This window comes from Electrona antarctica (assembly GCF_951216825.1).
Source record: "Electrona antarctica genome assembly, chromosome: 10".
Classification (NCBI taxonomy): Eukaryota; Metazoa; Chordata; class Actinopteri; order Myctophiformes; family Myctophidae; genus Electrona; species Electrona antarctica.
The window spans coordinates 30149033-30166050 of NC_136791.1; positions in this window are offsets into that span (position 1 = coordinate 30149033).

Consider the following 17018-nt stretch of genomic DNA (forward strand, 5'->3'; position numbering starts at 1 on the left):
GCCCCGGTAACTATTTGTTCACATGGCCACATGCACACGCTCTACAGTGGGGGGACACGCAACAGCACGTACACCAAGGCCTGCCCCCACTCGATCATGATTGGAGGAAGGCCCCTCTCATCCTGATTGGATAAAGGCTGGCTAACCCTAGCCAAAAACGAAACCTATGGGTTTTCTTTTACCACGGGGGTTAACTGGGGACAGGGAGGAACTCCTTATATGGTCAGCACAGAGCACACTCTATAGTAGAGAGGATTATAAAAAATAAAAAAAATATATTTGAATTAAGTGAAATCACTGAATACTGTATATATACCTTTAATACAACTATTTTTTTGCTACTGGGCGTTGTGTGACACTGTCATACGAGGAAGTATAGAACAGGGCATTAATTTATGAAAAAGATATATAAATAATTCTTCTGGCTCCCTCTGTGCCTCCTCGTGTCTCCATAAAGGGCTATAGTCAATCAAGGGAATGTGCAGGCAGCACGTGGCTTCAGTTTGGACAGAGGGGGAGTTTCTGGAAGACGTGTGAGGTGTGTGTGAAGAGTCAGCAACATTCTCGTTTGCCGTTTCCTGGCATTGAGACTGGATGGTCCCAGAAAAAAATCGTCTGTGCAGAACGGATAATTCACTGCAGTCACAACAACGCCAAGCCACAGAACCCACCGACCTGACATCCTTAATTACAGCATATGTCCTTTATGCTGTTGCACTGCACACAAAAAATAATTACGCCATTACCAAAACTAGAGCAGTCTTTTTTTGTTTTAAGATGACCAAAAACAATAAAACAAGATCTGTTGTCCTGCTTCACTAGTCAAGATTATTTGACGCTGACAAAATATGAACTGTTGGTATTTGGAGCAACAAAGAACATTCCACATCTGCATATTTGGAGAAATGGTACTCAAACACACACTGCATTAGCACTGCATATTTGCATATTGTCACAAAAACACGTATGAAAAAAAAACAGGGTATGATCTTACAATAATCAGCAGCATTGTAGTTGATCAAAAGTGGTCCCTTTGTGTCACATTTTAAAAGCTAGACAAGTAAATAAAAAAATGCAAACACACAAGAACAAAAGAACGAAACAAGGAAAATAGGCCACTTTTGGGAAATCACCCAACTTAATGTGCCAAGCCCCCACTGCCAAGCCCCCACTGCCAAGCCCCCACTGACGCCAGTGCATCAGTGAATGAATATTTGATTTATAGCCGTGCTCTTATTCCTTCTTTCATTTTACTTTTGTCGTTTGACAAGCGGCACATTGTGAGCTTGTAGATCGGGCTATTTCCAGGCACGCAGCACGCAGCACGCCGTCATACGACGGCGCATAAATCGGGCATTGACACAGTGAGTGGAACGTTAATAAACAAGGGACGGTGACTGGATTCACCTCTCCACTTACCGCATTAGCACTGACAAAGCGGCACTGCCAAGAACGCAAGACAAAGGGCTGCAGTAAATTCACACGCTGACCTTCGCTGGTCTCAACAGGCGAGTAAGTGAGGATGCTAATGTATTTTTCATGGGTTATGGCGTTCAGGGAGCAGAACAATACAACAAAGCAAAACAATAAACAAACAAAAAACAATGCATACAATAATGCACATTGATTTTCTTGTCTCCAGGGAAATATATATAATTAAAAAAAAATACTTTCCAAATAATGAGCCTTATTTTGGGAAGGCAAGCACTGATGTGTGTCGGTCGTAATGGTGACTTTCTACAAGGATTACCAAACTGTATACCGCATTATGGGCTAATAACACTGATGCAGCTGTGAATGGGAGTTTGTCAAATTACTCTGGAGAAAATGAAGGAAGCAGAGTGATTATGGATATGCAAAATTCTGGACTATTACATTAACTGATTAACACTCAACACATTATTCTAAAGACTTGCACAGTAGCATTTGGCAGTATCTGCCCGTCTCAAAATACTTCTGCTGCGCATGTATTCCTCAGTCAAAACTCATCCAGCCCTCTGTCTCCGGGAACACTCAATCAGCAAATTGCACACGATTTTAATGAAAAACTTTTATGACTTCTGAGGCAGGTCCCGGGAGAAGGGGTTCACTATTTCTACACTTCCCAACAAGCATTAACAAGTACTAAAGTAGTCACGTAGGATCAAAGCTGTGTCTGTCTTAGACGACTGTAATCAGGTCATCCCACTGGTCTGACAGACTGCAACAAAATGCAGTTGATTCATTCGTATGTTGTTGTCAGAGCAGAGTATTTCTCTGGAAATGTTTTCTTTATTGCAGACCGTATAGTAGAGAGAAACAGGCAAGCAAGGGGAGGATGGATGACATGTAACATACTGTAGATAACGTGGAATGGAAACTGGGAACTTGGGTAACCACTTAAACGCTACAAAGGGCCTTTCTCGGCCACACCCCTCTCCCATTGTTTATATTGTGTTTAGTTTCCAAGATGGCCGCAGCACCAGGAGGGGGTGGGGCAGAGGTGAGCTGGCGGGGTCGACATATGCCCTTACTGGGCTGCATTCAAGACACTTGCCTTGTGTCTGACACCTGACTTGTGTCTGAACACAGCTTTGATGGATGTGTTCTGCCCCCCCTCCCCCCATCAAACAAAATGTTTGGTCAAACCATATGGGCTTCCATTGGAAATGCATTGGAACGGCAATTAAACACAGACACAAGACAGAATGTGGGAACGCAGCGTCAACCCCACCCGCTCACCTTCGCCCCACCCCCTCCTGGTGCTGCGGCCATCTTGGAAACTAAACACAATATAAACAATTGTAGAGGGGTGGGGCTGAGAAAGGCCCTTATTCATTGCATGAAAAATAGCAAGGATAGAAGATCTCCAAGCTCACAATGGATCAGCATGTAGCTTTTAACAACATTTTTCATTTGGCCAAACATACTCCATTTTTGCAGAATGTTTGCCTGACTACGACGACATGACCAGAATAGATCGAGACACTGGGGTTCATGTGGTTAAACCGCTTCGGAATCAACATGGAACTTGACCGTCGGTGACACGTCTAGCAAGAGAGCCTGCTGCACTAAATAGTGCTACTGTACACATGCATGCACTAAGCTTCAAGGAAAAATGTGAATAGTGGACTGCTGCGTTAACTTTCTGGCATCTGCTTGTGCAGGGATGTAGCTGACCATTTGGTTGCCCTACTCGTAGGATATTTGTGCTGCACCCCCCTTCCGACGACAGTGCTGCTATTCCTCATGCGGATCGGCTATTTTCGCTGTTTGCGATAACGCACACACGGCCGCTCGTTATTGCGCGGCAGAGCCGTGGTGAAAATTGTTACTTTGAGGGTTTGTTGCCCCCTCAGCGTGTTGCCCTACTCGCAGTGCGTATTGCGTGTATAGGTAGCGTATACGGCACTGTGCTTGTGATTATAACAACTAGTCTGTTGAACTTACTGACCTATATGGAAGGTGCTTAACCATTCTTTCTTACTTCTCATAGGACAGCCTCCAAACCTTATCCAGCTTTATGTTTTCTAATCAATATATTCAAGTCGGAGATGCCTGATGAAGGTCTTTGCCCGAAACGTTGCTTATACAAAAGTGTTCATATTGCAAGTGCAGACGGTGTGCGCGGGTCATTATGTACTTTTTGTGCATTTCTTTGAATACTTTGAGCACTGCCTACGCACCCGTCTCTGAGCCGACCAGGTGTGCATAAGAGTTTGTTTCCTATTCTAATAAATATATGAAATGTGATGTTCTCATGGAAACATCCTAATAAATTGCCACCACCACCACACTGAAAAATACATAAGCAAATAAATTAACAAATAAAAACATATTAATTCACTCACTCAGTCACTCATGGAGGGTTGTTTGAAGGAGGTTTCCTTGAGAACAGCACATTCTCTCTCTCTCTCTCTCTCTCTCTCTCTCTCTTTGCTGTTGACAGGAAACGGGAGGTGGGATTATGCACAATCATTAAATTGATATTGCAGAGCATTGGGTGAGCCAACGGGGAATTGAAAGGCGAATTCCCCCAACAAACATTTGAAAAGGAAGAGATAATAGACATATAATTGTTTGCCTCTGTTCCTCAGATTTTGATGAAAGAAAGATCGATTCTTTCATTGTTAAATGACAAAAAAGCAGAAGATGTTCTTTGAATTCTCATCTCTAGCAACAGTAAATCATCACCGACGCCCACCCATAGGCAGTTCAATGCACTGTTTGAAGAATGTGCAAACACCTTGACTGAGTTTTGAAACCAAGAAGAGAGGTGTACAAAAGCTGACTCTGGGGTGTTTGTTGCAGAGCCTCCGGCTGTTACCCCAGTGGAAGGTATGTATGTCTCAGTGAATACACAAGGCAGAGAGAGCTTCCTGTTGGTTCTGGCAGGAGAGAAAGGACAGTGGGCAGGTCCGCGGGGGGGTGCCCTGGGCGCGGCGGTCGCTGGGGTGTGGCCAGCACTGGTTTGCTGCGGTGGTTTCGAACCACAGCCTGTTGGCCGGGTGTGGCCTTCCCTCCCGGTGCTGGTTACGCCTCGGTGATGGCTGCGCACGGGGTGCCCCTCCGTGGACGTGCCAGCTGGAGAGTGTAGTGGTTGAGGGTTGAAACACTCTAAGAAGGTTGGAGACCACCTGATGACCTCTCTTCCAGGCCAAGGCATCCATTAGAAATGGATTATATTCGCATCTTCGATGTATTTACAAACCCTTGACAGGTTGCAGTGGTGGAAAAAGTACCACCAAAAATGTTTTACTTAAGTAAAAGTATCAATACTGCATGTTGCTGTACAAGCAAAAGTCCGCTGTTCAACATGTACTTGAGTAAAAGTACAAAAGTATTGGTATCAAAATGTACTTAAAAGTAACAAAAGTAAAGTATACTCATTGTGCAGAATGTCTCATTTCAAGTTTTCAAATGTATAATAATCTTTTGAAAATGGCAGATCTACAAGCTCATTGTGAGCTTGTAGATAGATCGGCTATTTTCAAATGGCCCGAAATGTATATAGGGCTGAAGTGGTTAGTGCATGTTTTGTAATGATAATGAAAATGAAAATCTACAAAGTAACTAAAGTTGTCAAATAATTGTATTGGAGCAAAAGTACAATATCTGCCTCTGAAATGTAGTGGAGTAGAGGTAAATGTATACTGAAAATGTAACATACTCAAGTAAAGTATAAATACTTCAAACTTGTACTTAAGTATAGTACTTAAGTAAATGTACTTAGTTACTTTCCACCACTGCCCCAGTGGAAGGTATGTTGACAGCTTGAAAAACGTGATTCACATTTCAATGCCCATTCCTCTGCTAAGTCTTAATTGCGACAGTACAGTAGGTCGCAGATTACTATGAAAACCTGCAAAACATGTCCAAACCCTGTACACTCAAGACACGCTCCATATATAGCCAGTACAGAATTCAGACCATATGTTGATCTGACCCCCCCATGCCAAAGCGCCAGCACTCGCCCAGCAGTCTGCCGTCACCCAGGTGGACGCAACCTCGCCCTGCTTCTACGCCCTAAAGGACGAGGTCGCTTCTCGCCCTCAGGGTGTCTTACTGGTTTCACCATTGCTGCTACTGTAGATGTCCTCATTAACTCATTCTTTAACGTCTTTTTAATGAAATCCCGCACCACCAACGACGCCTTTAACGTGTTAATTAGCGCTCTATTTAATGATAAAACTATAAAGTTGGCTTACCGCTAATCAAAGCTCCCCTCGAGCGGCAGCTCCATGCTCGATTGCTTCCCCTTCAGGCACAATTAATGCATTGAAAAAAAGGAAGGTGGTGGATGAGGCCTTTCTAGTCCTTTTTAAGAGTATTCCATTTCAAATCGCGCTGGATAAATAAAGCGACTGTGTTTAGTGGCTCAATAGCTCATGGGGGCACATCTAAAATATGAATGCTTCTAAAGGCTCTTAGCCAGTGAATAATCTGATCAGCGCGACCACCATTCACCATTGTTGTTTTGGGTAGAGGAGGATGCCGTCTTCTTCTACAGCCAAATAGAATGGTGGTGAACGGTGGCGGTTGCTGAACTATCGGCGCCCCCTGCTGGCGGGGGTTGAGTTAACAAGGCGACAATTGTAAAACAAAATAAAAATGTCCTAAAAATAGAAGAGAAAATAGAAGATCTACAAGCTCCCAACGTGTTGCACGACGACATCCCATATAGTTGCGTCTGTAGGTCGCAGATTACTATGAAAACCTGCAAAACCCTGTTGCTCTGTAACTCACGCCATTATATGGTTGTCAGTCCATCACTTCACTTGACATCAGTAGGTCGCAGATGAACCCTGGCCATACCTGCTTTTCATTGTGCATTTTTTGGTCAATGAAAAACTATAGAAATATATGGGAATGTCATTTATTTTATTTTATTATCCTTTATTTACCCAGGGTAGTAGCTGAGCACAAGTGCTCATTTTCAGCAGCGACCTGCACATAGAAACACACAGACACACACACATTAAAACCTGTGAGTTGACCCGTACAACCACAGTCTTATACTGTTGGCCACTAAGCAGCTCCAGGGGAGCATTTGGGGGTTCAGTGCCTTGCTCAAGGGCACTTCAGCGGTGTTGGGTGAATCACTTCCCCACCCAGATTATTCCTGCCCGTCCGGGGAATCGAACCGGCAACCTTTCGGCAACAATATATGCCATATTGTGACAGTCTCATGATAACCAGTGTGGTTGCAAATGAACCAAGTTGGTACAACACATGGATCTCCATATGTGGAGCTGGAGCTGACTATCATCACCTGGATCTCCATATATGAAGATCACGACACTGACCTCATCAAACCCTGGATAGCCAAACTGTACATGGTTTGACATAGCCGACTAGATCTGCATATACAGTATGGAGCCGGCCAGCAACTCTATCTGACCTCACTAGCACCAGATTAATAGTTTAACTCCTGCTTCTCAACTGTGCCGTATTAAGAAGCTCTGTTGTTTCCGCGCGACCTTCTCGCCCTCAGGGCGTTTTACTGGTATATAGGTCTATAATAATTAACCCTATAGTAAGCCCTATAATATAGTATATAGTGGTAGCAAAAATGGCAGATCTACAAGCTCACAACATCTTGCATGGCACCACCCTAGCATCTACATGTATATAGCCCTATGGTAAGCCCCATACAAAACATAACCATTATGATATTTGCCGTTCACATTTTTCGATGCAGTTACTATATTGTTACTATACTATATTGTTACTATATTGTTACACCCCGTCCCCTACCCCAGGGGTTCTCAACCCGTGGGTCGCGACCCCTAAGGGGGTCACCAAATAATTAAAAAATTTGCAACTGAATGGCTAGAAAATGGAAATGAAGAGTTTACACATACTGTAGTACATGCATAAACTTTCCTTAATGATTATATCCGGTTTCAGTATTCATTTATGATATATTTTCTCTAATAAGGTTATTTTTGCAGTCAGTTTGTATTGTATTGTATTGTATTGTATTGAGACATGGCCAAAGCCTTTCCGGTGGTCCCCAGCCAAAAACGTTGAGAACCCCTGCCCTACCCCATGCATAGTATATAGCACTTAAAGGGGCATTCCACTAATTTTCAACATTTTACTATGTCATTATTATACCTTAGAGCTGTTAACATGGTGAAACACATCTTGATGATGTCATCAAGATGTGTTTCACCATGTTAATGATTTTTTTCATACTTACAGTTCTAGGAAACACAGAATGGGGGGACTTTTTTATTATTTCCACACAACAGCTCTAAGGTATATTAATGACGTAGTAAAATGTTGAAAATGGGTGGTTTTCCCCTTTAAGTGGATAATCTGAAGCCATTAACCATCATTATCTAATATCATCATTGGAGTTCATTTTTATTTGACCTATACTGTGCATCCTCCAGATATAATTGATGTTTTATATAACCAATGACAATGGATTGATGACATTTCCGTGTCTGAATTACAGGTAATTTCCCTCAAAGCAAAACCGCAAAGCTGTGGCAAAATAATATTCAAAAAGAAAAGGGAAAGCGCTAAAATAATTGTCCAACATTATACTATTATTTTTTTGAGTGGTGCTAGCCACTCCTATAGATAGCTATGTGTGTCCCTGGCTGTGTCTGTCTCTGTCCATCCGAGTTCGTAAATTGCGTTTACGAATAGCGTAAGTGTCACTGTTGTTCTTTGACAACAGATTAAAGTTGGAAGCCATTCAGCTTCACATTAACTGCGATAACCTGCCAGATATACTCAAGGCTGCTGCTTTGTGTTGGCGTGAAATTTCAGAGGTGATCGTTTTTTTGTCCGAGGAGGTTGTGTTAACCTTGACAGGTGTTGAACAATGGCTGAGCCTCAGAATAAATGCATCATTGTTATAGGCCTACACCATTTCAACGGAGTGCGCAACACAACAAAAGCTCAGAGTATTAAAAGGAGACTGTATCTCTTCTCTTGAGATATAATAAAGGATAATTCTAACAGAAAATCTGATTATGTTCCAGAGAGCAAGATCAGGAGATAAAAGATATTAGATATGACTGTATAGCTTCTCTCTTTTAAGTCTGTAGGAAGTTATTCCACATTGGCTAAGCCATCAATAATTACAGAATTAGCAAGCAGATGAACTGAAAGGCATGTCAGTAGAGGAGCAGAGATGCAGACTGTGACAGACTGTGCAAGCTTGGAGTTACTGTTCAAATGATAATTGGAAACTGCTTGTCAAATCTCAATAGGCCAATCCTCCACACACATTAATTCACAATGATATAGCGAAATCACCAGTGTATTTTGCACATTAAGTGTATTTAACATGTCCAGAGAGGCGTGTAAACCTTAGCAGTTCATGTATATTAACCTAAACTTAAAAATCTATATAACCAATTAAGTAGTAATCTAGATTAAGTATTTATTCTGAAAGAGATCCACATGAACGAAGACTGCATCAATCATAAGCCTAAAACTCGCAGGCAAATGTCATTCAACGAGGTAGATAAGCAACAATGTAAAACCTAAAGAAAAGATCATAAAAAGCGAGTGCAGATCGACTCATTCTGAACATTCAAGAGATAGTATTTAATATCAGCCAGCGTCAGTCCTAAATACTGTAGAACTGTGTCTATCCCTTCATTAAATACTTGGCTTCATCACCTGCATTACCTGAATTACATCCACAGAAGATGTAGTCCTGCAATACAAATAATCTTAGTTTCATAGTAAATGCATCATGCTCTTGTGTGGTTAAATACTACGTATTATCATGGGAACAAAATCGTACAAACGTGTGTACTGTACAACACAATATAATAGAGATAATGTTTAAAGGAGAATTCCATACTAGAAGGCTTTCTTACCTTTATTTGTAGTTGTTACGTCCCCACCAAAGAGGTCCAGGTGTTATTTTGTGCAAAAGTGCATTATTGGCTATTTCCCCTACCATAAGCCCTCAATGAATTGCATTGAATTGCATTGAATTGAATGTTGTGCTAATTGGCTTATTTCCATCGCTCAAAAATAAAATAAAAATTGTATATATCCTCTCTTCATAATGTAAAAAGTATCCCAAGTGGCACACTTTACTAGTTATTTTGATGGAAATAAGCGAATTAGCTCAAAACCCAACCCCCATTGAGGGCTTATTAGGGGAAATAATGCACTTTTGCACAAAATAACACCTGGACCTCTTTGTTGGGGACGTAACAACTACAAATAAAGGTAAGAAAGCCTTCTAGCATGGAATTCTCCTTTAACAATAACTTTTTGTCATGTTATGTGAAGCCATACAAAGGCGGCAAAACGTACTTAAGAATAAGAAAGATGTTGCCGTCATAACAACAGGTACCACTCCCCGCATTATCATTCCTGTAGACCTCTAGCAGACACCAGACCACAAATCATAGCCTGCATAGCCCAACCAGGGCATCCTTAAGCACACAAGACATCGTGCCTTTTCCTGGAAAAGCAAACACGTCAAAAGTGTCAGAGGGGCTTGGCTGTGTTGATGGAACGGGCACTTCTTGACCCCCGCAGCTCATTGAAGACGTGCTGGTGGGAGGGCGGGCGGTCATTAGAGCGGCCTTATTAATGTGAAGTGTAACAGTCAGAGAGGTGTATCAGCTGGTTGTAAATGACTGTGATATACAGCGGTCGGGCAGTCAGTGTGGTGTAGATAAACTGCCCTCCTGAGAGAAGCCGAGCAGAGTCCGCCCCCAGGCTTGCAGGACGGAGGAGGAGGAGGGGCGGGCTGTGGGGGAAGGGGCGGGGGTCGTGCGGTCGTGGAAGGTGCTTAGCAGCGTCACCAGGGGAATAGCCCAGAGATAGAGGAACCAGAGTGGAATGAATGTCCGCTCGGCCGGTGGTGGTGGCCGGCCGGGGAAGGGGGGGGGGGGGGGGGGGGGGTGAGATGGAAACCACAGGCCTCTTATAGACGGAGGCAGCAGCAGTGAGCAGTGAGCTGCTGGCCACTGGGATGGAAGGGAACAGAAGGAAGATGAGTCACAAGCTCGCTCGCCCGGCCAGGAATGACCCCCTCGAACGCAGAGACGTCTCCTGGGAAATATTTCGCTATATAGCCGAGATAGTGTGTGGTTGTGTGGCGGGGGGAGGACGGCTGGTTTGAAGGAATTTCCCTGCAGTCACCTATATAAGCTGCCTCGATATCGATGGCCATGCTGTGACATTCCCTAACCTTCGTTGTGTCTGTGTGGACACAAGGGGGGTGGGGGGGGGGGTTATTTACAGGCTTATTACGCGGTGGGTTCAAAAACATCACTGAGCAAGTGGGGAGGAAAACGTCTTCACTTGATAAAACGGTGTTGATAAAAGGCGGGGGAGAAAAAAATAGAACATGAATTACACATGCTCGCTGTGTAATTCATGCATTTAGCATCACAGTACTGTATAGGTGCATCCTTATGTACTCTCCGCTTGCAGGTCTACAGTAAGTGTCCTTGAAGGGTTTCATTGTTCCATTCGACAGCTTCTGGCTGACGCTGTGCTCATATAACTAGATTAGAGACGGAGAGCACCGGCGTGTATAAACTCCTGGGTGTTCATTTAACTCTGAGAGCGTACAAATGGAAATGGTCTTTGCACACTCTCAGAGTACGCGTTCACACCATAGAGTTATACTGTATATAGAATACCCGCTTTTCGTTTCAATGGAAGTCGCTCAGTGGCGTTTTGATAGTCTTCCGGGTATAGTACCCCTCGAGGTACTACCCAGTTCCAGCTTTGACCAGTAGGGCCCAGACTCCAACGTTGGCCAGCCAGCCGTTCTGGGGGCTTGGTTCACACGGGCAGATGCAAAGATACAGTCTATGATTCATTGTCAATGGAAGCTATGAAGCAAATCAATGTTTGTGCTGCAAAAAGCTACAAAGCTACAAATGTAACAATTATTTTCCAAAGTCCGTATATATACACATACCAGTACGTCGACGTTATAGGTGGCGTCATGTCCCAAGTCCGTATATATACGTACCCCAACGTATACTCCGTCTATATAATGGTTGATGCCTACGGAAGCCTTTAACATTGGTCTGGTTCTTTTAGAAACGCCCCACCGTTCCAACTATGGGATTGCAAATATATTCACAGTGCAAAGCAGTTGAAAGGAGGATTTTCAAACCGCCATAACTCGGATTTTTGGATCGCTGTCCTTGGTGGATTTTCTGCCATCCAAATTTCGGATTTAATTTGTGCCTTTGTACCGCGACGCTGCCGCCATGTTAAAGCTTCTGACGAGAGGTAAAGAGTGTGTGCGTGTTCCAATTATACTAACTAGAGTGTGTGTAGCGAGAGTGTGTGGGGGGGCGGGCAAACTCCGACTTTTTAAAGTGAACGCGTATCCTGGGCTGGCCCCTGGAGCTGGGGTTTATGCTAACAGCTAGCGGTAGAGATAGAGTTAAGCTGAGCTGGGTTCAACTTCCAGATGCAAAGCTATAACGGTACATGCTGGATTGTTGTTGTTTTTTCTCAATTTCCTCCGCCGGCCGCCGCGCCTCCGACACACGTCACGACTACAGACGAACACTTGATTACGTCAACGACCGTGTGAGCAAGCGACAAATATGCTGTGATCTTTACATTCAAGACTAGTCTACACAGCAGGGATGTGCACATCAAATGGGGCTTCAGCTTTACCCGTCTGTAAAACAACTGCCCTTTCCAGACCACGATTTACTATGGCGAAATAAATGCAAATGCCACTCCTTTCCATGCCATACCGGAAGGCAGCATTCAGGAGAATTGCTTTTTTCCCCTGAAGTCTCCTGAACTTGAACACAGCATTTTGCGTTGAACAAATTTGTTTAGAAATCAATGTGGTACAACCGCATCTCCAGTAGATAAAGAGTGCTGGGTTGCATGTGAGCTTGTAAATCTGCCTGCCTCTCTAACACTCTCTGCACGTCCCGACTACACAGTGAGAGGGAGGAGGCTGTGCTGGATGGCTAATGTAATGTGAAAGGAATGAAATCAATAAGCAGAGCCGTACCAGAGGTGGCGGGAAGCTTATGTAAAAAAACAAACAAATAGAAAATGCATGGGGGAAAGTAAATTGGGCTATTTTATGGAGATGAGCTCTGTATTTCCTTTCACATCGTGTTTAAGAATGCTTGGCTTGTACCCATATTCATATACTACAGCACAGACCAAATCTAAACCGCTACTTTTTACATACTGTATCGACAAGCGCCCCAGTCAGTAGACTGTCAAGAAATAATAAATTGGTATTGTCAATGGTTATAGAAACGGACATGGACTTGGGCTACAAGTACATACTCTCCTCGCCTATAGCTATAAATTGATGCCTCAGGCATGGTACTTTAAGTACGGGAACAGTTTTCAATGCTTGCATAATTACCAACAGTAAGTCACAATGAATGTGATTTTTGGTCGGAAAGAATGAAGAGCCAACTGTTGCGCTGCACCCGTTTAGATGCAGACAGGACAAGCCATCGCAGTCGGAGTCATTCACAAAAGCTGCTTTAGCCTACTACAGTACCTAGTTGCGAGAATAAGGCACGGGTATAAATCCTATGCGGCTTTAAACACGATGCTCGATAGCAACTTGGAATAATTTAGGAAACATATGGTAGCCTCAGCCGTCGCAGTAATAAGATTATCCACAGAAAAGTCTCCAGCGCGAGCTTGCAGTTCAGCTGCCAGCAGGTACTCCATGCCAACTGTGCTTCACATGAGATAATAAGCCACCATGACACTAAGCCTGTATTAAAATGGGGTTAGTTAGAACATTGGAGATGAAGGGAATTACTTTTGCCCCGGCAGATCAGTATCTGGATTGCGAACGATGTCACATTCCATTTAAATCAGTGCATGTCAAAGGCCTAAATACTTTGGATAAACTACTAAAGGCTGTTAAATGCTGCCGGTGCTTGGCGGAATGTCGGACGTTCTCCTTCTTTCACTTGCCCAGGCCCGGTGCTCATGCAAAGCGAGCACACTGTAATGTGGTATCTCTGCCTGTAATGTGGTATCTCTGCCTACAAATGTGGTCCTTTTTTTCCACAGATGTATAGCGTGGAACGGAAGCTTTGTTCATACATGGCAGACAGGCGGCCCCACTGGGCTTGGAAGACATGATGACAAGATTGTGCCGCCGTTTGGGATTGGCAACGTGAGAGGTTGAGCCTCTGCCTGGAAGCTACAGTATACCCTAATGAGGGTCTGCCTTACGACATGATAAATAGTGGGATCATTCACTGTGCGTGACTTCATTCTACATTCACCAGGAAGAGTGCGATGTTTAATTCTGCTTGACACGGATCTGTTGAGGTATATCGTGAGATATGTTACCATGGCTGGGTACAGTACATACAGTACGTCATCAGAAGCCTGAAATACAAATATAGAAATTGGTACTGTAACTGAGATGAAAGAGGAAGCTGCTTTTCAGATTCAATATAATATCAAAAATAATATACTTATTTATTATAGATTACTTATGTAAAACTATTATGGCTAAAATGGTCCACATGTGCCACAGCAGCACATTCTAAATTAAAGCGAAGCGGCATGTAATTAATCAATTTACAATTTAGGCATTTAGCAAACGCTCTTAATCCAGAGGAGCGATTTACAGTAAGCAAGAACAACAACACACGGTACTACATCAAATACATAGAAATAGTCATCAAGAATCATAAGCAAGCTAAGAACCTGTCTAAAAAGTTGAGCCTTTGCATACACCGGTAAGGGTGACCAGCTCCCCACAGACATTCTGAGCTCACTCCACTGGATCCCGGTATGCTGCTCACATAGCATTCAAAGCACTTAGTTGTGATTGACCTTCAAGGCGACCAAGGCAATGGCAACACCTCAACCTGCACCAGAGTATGAACTATGAACCAGCCCTATATGAACCTGGACACTTGCATCAGCTAGAAACCTGCACTGTTCATTTCCTAAAACCCCCGCTCCAAGCGTCCTGCACTCTTCTCCCTCTTTGCTCAGAAGCTGTGGTGGAATGACTCCTGACCTCCCCTCCATCAGTCAGGACTGCAGAATCACTCTCCATCTCTGAAAACTCATCTCTTCAGAAGCCACATCACATCACCCCTCCGGCACCAGCACTCCGTTAATTATTTATATCAGTACTTGTTTCCCGTCTAAATAGATGGTGGTTGTTCGTTCAAATGCTATGTGTGTTATATATAGATATAAGTAGATGCTGTTTGTTTGTCGGCAGATGCCAAGTTTGTTATTTAGAGTTAGACAGACGCTAGGTTTGATGTCTTTGTAGCACTTACTTTGGCTTCTTGGCACATTTACTTGATCGCGTAGCTTGTTCAAGTTCACTTTGATCTTTCACTTTGTAAGTCGAATAAGAGCATCAGCTAAATGCCAAAAATGTAATTGTGTAGCTTATACTAGCTGCGTGGTCACGGCTAAAAAAGCTCCCTGGTGAATCAATCACAACACATTGACTTTGAAAAGCCCTGGAGACCAGACGTTTTGGTCTTCCATCTCCTATCTTCTGGCTCATGACTAGACTTGCAAAGCCAACTTAAAGATCAGCATGTTGCCACAAGAGCACAACAGGTGTTCAGAAATGAATAAATTGAAAAGCTAATTGTGTGTTCTTTGCCAGTGTATGGAGTAAAATTAATGGCCAATGTGTTCCAAGCCAAATTGCAATTTAATGAGTCGTGTCACCCTGCCTGTTTAGTGTGCATAAGTCATTATGTATGACATTGATGTGCTCGTCGAATGCTCATGAGAAAATAGATAATGTATTCTATTATATGGATGCAGGCTTAACAGTGGCCTCACAATACTTTAGGTCTACACAGCACATTGATATGTACGATGCTTATACAGTACGTGGAATCTCATTTAGTATTATCAGTATAATGAAGTTACTCAACTCCCTGTATCTCCCTATATAACGTATTGTCCCGAATATAAAACGACGCTGATTATAAGACCACCCCCATTTTTCAAGACTCATTTGTGGAAAAATAACATTGAATGTCAAATAGTCAAGCCCCTGATTATAATACCACCCTGTTTTTTTTCTTATATTCAGGCATTCTATAGGATAGAAGAATGCATAATGGAATACAAGATTGATTCTGTTTCTTCAGATCAAATCATCCTGTGAGTTTGAAACATAATTAAAGGAAGCACCAATAATGACAAAGGAATGTGTTCTTGTATGCATCCGGATAGGATGCACAGTGCATATTGTGCCAAAGGATATGGAGTGATGACATGTAAATGTTAGATCTCCCAGTTCTCTCAAAGGAAAAGTCTGAACACGCGCGCACGCACGCACGCACACATACGCGCGCGCTCTCGCTCTCCATCTCTCTCGCTCTCTCTCAAAGGCTAATTGAATCATAAGTGTGTGCTGCATGCAAAGCAAAAGAAAAGAAAAGTTATCCGTTATTTTCAGACATCGAGACAGGGCTGTTGTAGGAAACTACTTCTAGTTGTTTCTATTCTACTACTGCATTGTCATCTGTGATACAGATACAGCTATATTTAGCTTTACATAGATATCAGATCTACAAGCTCACATCGCATGCGTGTGAGCTTAAAGATGGAGTGCCTAAAACATGATCATCAGGTCATATTATTATATAAGGAGGAAGAATCTTTTCAAAAAAGTGCAGTATTTTGGGATTTCTTTCAAAATAACAGCTCGGGGTGCCGCACAGATATGTCCGCTTTTACTCTGTAAGCCCCCCACCCCCTTCCGTTTGTTCCGGACAAGAAAAACGGGAGAATTCTTTTTGCTTGCTTACCTCGCTATGATTACGATAAAGTCGCTGAATAGTACCCCGTTCATATTTTGAACGAAGTCAGAAATGAAGAGCTTAGTATATCCATCTGGTCAAAACCACGGTGAGCTCCCTAGATTAGGCCATGCGAGCCTTTCTTTGTAAGCGCTAAACAGGGAAGTGAACGCCAACGCGCATGCGCGAAGAGCAAGGAGTATGATGCAGAAGGAGAGGCCAACCCCCCCAAAAAATGTGCTAGAACGTCCCAGCAATCCGTCGGTTGGATTAGTTATGACGTTCCCACACGTCGTACGGTCTAAATGGGTTAAGTTTGCCTGGTGGGTGGTGATCCACCCGAACTGAAGGCGCACCCACAGCTGTTGTATGATGAAGGGGATGATATTGTGATGTCACTATATCACTGTTTTTTTCAGCCTCCAGGAAGAAACCCTAAATACAAAGGGAAGACATCATTGCACATACCAACCACACCAGGGGGTCTAATGAAGTACTGTCACCTCATAAACACAAGCTGGAAAAAATACAAAATTCACGGCACTAAATATCTGCCATTTCCGGCGTGCGACAGCGTCGTACGACGACAAAGTCGAAATCGAGCTTATTTAGCAACCCCAGGGATGAAAACCATTTATTGGCAGTCTTGTTCCGCCAACCTCTGTCGACAACAAGTAGAAATCCCAGCAGGGGCTCCATCGGCCCCCTGGCGAGCAGAGCACTTTCCCCTCGACCGTAGGTCCTCATTCTCATGGATGTGTGTGAAACCCCCAGTATGGA